This window comes from Branchiostoma floridae, chromosome 11 (assembly GCF_000003815.2).
Source record: "Branchiostoma floridae strain S238N-H82 chromosome 11, Bfl_VNyyK, whole genome shotgun sequence".
Classification (NCBI taxonomy): Eukaryota; Metazoa; Chordata; class Leptocardii; order Amphioxiformes; family Branchiostomatidae; genus Branchiostoma; species Branchiostoma floridae.
In genome coordinates, this window is record NC_049989.1 from 16,673,682 (window position 1) to 16,680,903 (window position 7,222).

At 39.4% G+C, this 7,222-nt stretch overlaps 1 long non-coding RNA gene across 1 annotated transcript in view; it reads left to right on the top strand.

Moving 5' to 3' along the window:
* LOC118425951 overlaps positions 1–1,151 on the top strand; it is a 1,449-nt gene extending 298 nt beyond the window's left edge. Inside the window, exons 2-3 of the long non-coding RNA XR_004832346.1 lie at positions 32–410; positions 851–1,151. This is a non-coding gene — a long non-coding RNA (uncharacterized LOC118425951). The remainder of the gene's footprint in view (positions 1–31; positions 411–850) is intronic.
* Positions 1,152–7,222: the final 6,071 nt, after the last annotated feature.

A 7,222-nucleotide genomic window follows, 5' to 3' on the forward strand; every position in this document is an offset into this window, starting at 1 on the left:
GACAAAGGTTCCCGCTCCGGCTCTTGCCAAGGACAAGAGGGAGCCTGGTGGAGGCTCAGTGATTGGGAGCCATGTGGATTTATGAATCATTTTTGTTAATATTAATTCATCCTTTGGACTTGTTTTTAGAATTTGTGTAGATGTTATACCAAATGTCACTGGTTTGACTTCTATATGATGGCTTTAATTTCATTCATGTCAATCCTTTTTGATCCTGTCAGTTGTACCTTTTCATTTGCAAGTACAAGTTGTGTATATGTATTTATTATACCTCTGTTGCAATATTCCTTTATCATTCAAAAGCATTGTGCATTAACATTTTGAAGTGTCCACAAATGTGTAAAACAAAGATTGACATGTCTCTGTTTTTTTTTCAGCAGTAAGAACATTGTGCTCATGACACACAGCAGGTAGGGCCTGTTTTCTTGTCGCTAGACTTGCATGTACATGTAGGTGTAGACTGTAGAGACAGGTGCAGAATTTGGATCGAAGAGAAGATTTATGTGTAACACAAACACATTGTTATCTTCTGGCAACAATATGTATACTTTCCAAATCAATGGTATAATTATTTCATGAAATATTTGATTGATGTCTGCCTTGAAATGCCAAATCTCACTCTCCTGTTTGCATTGTTAAGATGTGACCTCTAGAGAAGAAAACAATTGGTCCATGAGAAGCTGTATTTGGAGGAGGCACACAGATTTTGTCCCAGGCAGCAACAGATTGATGGAAGATTGCAAATAGTTGTGGAAATGTGTACTGTTTCCAAATCTGCCTATAGTTTGATGTTTCTGCTTTGCATTGAAATTCTAACCTCCCTGTTTCTGTCCTCCATACCCCTCTACAGAAGAGAAGCAGAGCTTGGCCTTTGACTGTATGTGGAAGAAGCAGACTGACTTGATTCCAACCAGCCAGAAAAGGACACGTAGATATTGATCGCAACCGATTCTGAAAAGATATATTTTGACGGAATTGTAATTTTCTGCGAATAAGATCTAGTATGTAGTTTGCTATTTTTCCAGATTAACTTTTAACAATGTAAAAACTTAAGCTCAAATTACATTGTATTTACATTAAGTCAATCAGATTGTGAGAGCAGACAAGTGTAAAATTGCAATTTTGTGAAAGTAAAACTGTAAAAATTGAAAGTTTTTTTTCCATTCTTACTGTTTGCTGTCTGTGTGTGTGTATGTGTGTGTGTTTGTAAGAGAGTGAAGAGATAATCATTCTGAACTTCATCCCACTTGCTATCCAACATGCCATCACCATTTTTTTTAATACAAGAAGACCAGAGACTTCATCATTGTCAAGACATGAATACCAAAATTGCAAAGGCCCTGGAGGTATATATCACAGGCATTTCCATACAAAATTTTGTTCCAATACCATGGCAATACAGAGGGGCCAAAAATGATACTAAAAATGGCCAAAAATTAATCCTCTTGAAGTGATGTATGCCAAAAATGTTTCGTTCTACCGTGCATATGTCGAGGGCACCCTTATACCAAATTCCATGTTATTCTGTTGTAATACCAGACCACAGATATCTCCATTTTGGAATGTTTATTTTTTTCGATATGTGTGATTGTGGAAGAACATTGTTGCATCGGCAGAGGGGCGGAGTGAAAATGGTGCATTTGCTCATAAGTAAATGTCGGCCTTTCTTGTCGTTCATTTCGAGAAGTTACTGTTAGAATGTTCGATTTCCGCACAGGGGTGATTTGGAACAGTTCAATTTTGCATGGGAACGGGTATGGCTGAAATATGCTGTATTTGCTCTGAAGCAAATGTCGGCCTTTCTAGTTCTTTTCTTGTTACAATTTCATTAAACTAAAATGTGAATTTTCCATCCTTACGCCAAAGGTGAGCAACAGGGCAGGATAAGCTGCGACAACGGACACTGCGTTAAACCAGAATCAAAATGTGATGGAAAGGCTGATTGTATGGATGGCCGTGACGAGCTGTTTTGTCGTGAGTGGAGAGCTAACTTTTTTTTCCATATCCAAATAAAGATTCACCTGTGTTGGTACAAGCAATAGTTATAAAGTATAAACTTTGTTCCGACACAAGAGAGGAAAGACTTATCATAACGGGCTTTATCGAATTACGGTCAGTCATTTTTCTGTTGTGTTGAAACAAAGCAAAATTAGCAACAATTTTTGTCATATTATGGTATTGTTCGTAGTGTAATGTTGAAAACATCGACAAACCTTCAACAAGGTGCAATCCTTGACTATATACGGAAAGTACAACTGCATCCTATGCACTTTGGAGTCAAGTTAGAAGTAGTTTACAAAAACTGTTTCCGATTCTGTTTCTTTTCATCCTCAGCTGTCTCTACTTGTTCGAACGGAGCTTTCTTCACCCCGGCTACGAGATGCGATGGCCGAGATGACTGCAGGGACGGTAGTGATGAGCAAAACTGCGGTAAGTTTCCGAAAGAGTTTTCAATTATAGGTCAGTAGTCCGTTCAAATGAGTTATTTTGCATGTCTCTATTTTGTTTATGTTCCACCAAGTATAAATCACATGTGTTCGGTTTATATATATGTCCAGTTATGGAAAACATTAGAACCATACAATTTCTCAATGATTATGTAAATTATCGTATGATATAGAGCTACAATGTAGGAGTTCACCATAAAGCACTCTATTTCCCCAGACTGTTACTACCTGCAAGACAAAGGGGCAAGCTACAGGGGAGCTATATATACCATAGTAATTGCGACAAAAACGGCATCGGTATGTCAGGATTGGACATCTCAGTATCCCCACGCACATAACCACACCCCAAAGGCGTTTCCACTGGCAGGGCTGGAGAGGAACTACTGTAGGAACCCTGGCGGGAAGGACAGGCCGTGGTGCTACACTACCAACCCTCTCATCAGGTGGAGGTACTGCGAGAATGTCTTTGCCTGCGACGGTATAATCATCTTTTTACTTATTACCATTCTGACATTAAAACAAAAGGCCAGAAACATTAGATATAGAGTTTCTCCCTCCAGAGACATAATTTAAAACACCCTAAAACTGTGGAATAGTTGGTTAGCTCATGAACGTATCGCTAACGTACGTATAATGCACAATGGAAGAGGGGAAGACCCCATTTAGTCAAATTTTAGATTAGTGGATGCATAAAGTTTGTACAGAAGCTCAATAAACTGGACATAAAACATTTGCCAGCAAATATATATAGTTTATCTTCACTTTTTCTAGGCTGCTTTTTTTCTTACTCAAACATTGCTGAATGTGCGTAGTTGACAAGGTCTTAACGGGTTAGAATACAAAAATGATTTAAGGGGCTATACGAAGGACTCGTTCCATTATGTTTTTTTTAAATATCTTGTCAACAATTAGCATTCTTGGTGTGCGTTTTGGCCCTTACTCATGCCTTAATTAAAGACAATGAAGGATATGTTTTAGGTATAGGGAATACAGGGTAGGGTCTGCATTTGGTTAGTGAGTATAATATTTTTTTATGACGTAACTGTTGCTTGATTCACAACAAAGTGGAATTCTTAGAAAATTCCCTGATTATATATTTACTAATATGTAATGAAAAGGCAAAGAACACCTCTTCTGGGCTGTAGTGCTAGTTTAATCTGAACTTGAGAGGACCAATTTTAGTATATTTGCTCTTTATTTTCAGAATTGCCAACACGGTGCTTTTACGAAAGAGACAACGGAATTAGCTACGCAGGGCACGTGAATAAGTGAGTAATCTACATTCATTTCAGAAAAAAGCATTATATGCCAGAATATCATTGCAATTCGTCACCGTTTATGCTAGACTGGCAAGTAGACAACGCTTGATAATGTTTCAATTTCTTGTATGTGGATTTTGTTACTTTCCTGAAGAACTTAAACCTAGGTCATCAAATTCAACAAAAATCAGGATACGTACATGCAAAGTTGTAGAAAAATCTTGTCACAAAACGTTGTATGTATATATGTATGTAGCAAAAGCAATATCCCCACACACTACAGGCTCTTTACACGTTCATATACCGTATACAGTATCTGCATAGGACGGGAGACAGGGGTGTGTCAGAGATGGGAATCCCAGCCCCCCACAGCCATCCCTACACACCACAGGCTCTTTACACGTTTATATACCGTATATCTGTACAGGGCAGGAGACCGGGTGTGTCAGAGATGGGACTCTCAGTCTCCCCACAGCCATCTCCACACACCACAGGCTCTTTACACGTTTATATACCGTATATCTGTACAGGGCAGGAGACCGGGTGTGTCAGAGATGGGACTCCCAGTCCCCCACAGCCATCCCCAAACCACAGGCTCTTTACACGTTTATATACCGTATATCTGTACAGGGCAGGAGACCGGGTGTGTCAGAGATGGGACTCTCAGTCCCCCCACAGCCATCCACACACACCACAGGCTCATCCTGATGCAGGCCTGGAGGAGAACTTCTGCCGTAACCCTGACAACAAGGAGCGGCCCTGGTGCTACACCACGGACGTGGTGTGGAGATGGAGCTACTGCGATGTGATGGCATGCCAAGGTAAGAAAAAAATTTTTATTTTTCTATTATGCAGCACAACAAAATATCCGAAAAATTGGTTTACTTGTTGACATCTAGAAATATTTTCCCAACATGAAAATCGATTTATTTGCTTCCGAGTCTATCCCCCCTCCCGCCAAGTTTGTTTTTACCTACAGAAAATAACCATGGTAATAGGGCTCACAGAAAAATGTTACGGGAAAAGTTACGTCTACATATGGTTTTGATAAAGAGGACTATAAGGTTTGCCGAGACAGTTGCAGGGACAGGCAGAGTGGTGAATGAGGTGTAACGCAACAACATCCGGCGCATTTTGGTAATTTGTAAATGTAAGGACTTGCCAAAAACATTGGCGAAGGGGTATAGAGTTGAACAATCGTAAAGAAAATTCAGTTCAACACAGTTTTGTAAAGGAAAATTAACCACCATGATGAAGTTTTCATTCATAATCTGTTAACCCGTCTAGTAATCATTGTGTAGAGGACAAACACTTGTCTCCTCAATAAACACTGTTTCACCAAGATTAACCGGTGTACCGAAAGTGCGAAAAGGAAAAAAAAATGGACGAAAGGAGCGAAATGGAAGAAAAGGAACGAAGAGGAACGAAACGAAAAGTACCGAAAGTGCGAAAAGAGACGAATAGGATCGTTTTTTTTTCGTTCCTTTTCCTTCTTTTTTGCACTTTCGGTACTTTTCTTTTCGTTCCTTTTCGTTCCTTTCCGCACTATCGGTAGACCCAGATTAACGCCCTACTTTGAACTTCACTAAGATTTCCTTATCATGTGTTTTACTTGTTTGGTAGATCCGCTAGCCGATGTAAATGGGCGTTGTGAAGGCGGATTCTCCTGTCATGGAAAATGTGGACAACACCTTGAACCTCCAATGATTTGTCAGTGTGATGAGGAATGTACCTTCTTCGGTGACTGCTGTGCAGACTTTAAGTAAGAATCCATTTATGTCTTCGAAGAGTAATGAATTATGATACTATTAATTAGAAAGAAAATCCTATGTCTGTTAAATGAAATGCTTATACTATTTATTAGAAAGAAAATCCTATGTCTGTTGAAGCATACTGCAGCAAGCGTCGATAGATTTTAAAGGAATAACGAAAAAAATTGTTTCAAAATGTTACCGAATCAAACATTTGACTAATAGGTCTGTGCCTTGAATATGCATTATCATTCACTGCTAGTGTATCTATGTATTGCTTGTGAGGTTATATGTCATCTTATACCGTCGCTGATGCAAATATTGCTCTAATTAGAATGATATATTTAATATAGTGGCCTTCTCTACCGATGTAACGTATACCATATAATTGAAAGTAATTTCCTTTGGCAGGACATCATGTGTTTTTTTTTACTTCACATGAACATAAACTTTACAGATGACTTTATACAATATAGAAGGTATACATAGTGGTGTAGAGCTTCAACAATTTTACATATGTTACCAGTACTTTACTTACATTTACTAAAACGTAACATGACACCTTTACATTAAGGAATTTAGATGTAGATGTTCCATCATTGATTACATATTATTAAAGGGATGTTTATCTAATACCTTAAACATCATAATCATGCAATTTATATTGTGCTTTCAAAATGTGCCTTTTAATTTACATTTCTGCTTAATAAGCTACCCGCACACTGAATAGCCAGAGTCAGAACTACCCTCTTTAATCAAATGACAAACCTACGCCCAACCCTTCACATTAAAAGGCATTTGCAAAAAAATTCCAGACCACGGCATGTCTAGGAAAGGGATACAAACTTCACACGCATACACACACACACACACACACACACACACACACACACACACACACACACAGACATTTACATGATTCCTTCTGGTCATATCGTTACAGGGAAGCGTGTAGCGGCATATCAACCAATCAGCGCCATGAGAAGTGGGCGTGCCTGTCAGGTTACTTCCCGGAGCCATCCTATTGGTTGGTTGCTGACTGCCCAGACGACTGGGTAGATGACGTCACCAGAGAGGCGTGTCTTAAAGAAGTGGATTCCATGAACCCGAGTGACCTGGTATACCGGATGCCTGTCCAAGACAATTTAGAATACATCCCGTACAGAAACATTTTCTGCGCCGTTTGTAATCATGTAGATCTGACAGAAACAATCATTTGGGAATCTTCAACAGTGTGTTCTGGGTTGATGAACGCTCCCGTGTATGATCTGAAAAGTATACAGTTTTTTAGCGATAACGGTAATAGCAGCATTAATTGTACTGGACCTATCTCTCTAGACTTTGGAGTGTCATCTTTTCCTTTAAACTTTCCAAGACCATGTATTCCCCAAGAGATTAACATGTCCAATAGACATTGCAATGCTGCGCAGTGCAAGTCTTACCAATCTCTACTGAGATCTACTCCCACTAAGACTTACAAAAACATACACTGTGCTCTTTGCGAGGGGCTTTCCCTCGCAGGAACCACACATTTAACATGCAGCCCTAACGCAAACACTCACCCATGTATAGAGTGTATTTCACTTACTCACCTGTTTAACTTTCATGTCGATCAGACCAATGAGAACAGCCCTCAACAGTGCCCATCGGAAACTATCTACGATCCCTTCGTTGACACATGCCGGCTTTTTTCGTCGTCTCGAGTAGGCGACATCTCAGCAAACTGCAGCAAACCAACATGACTTCACGAAAGAAGAGTTCAATT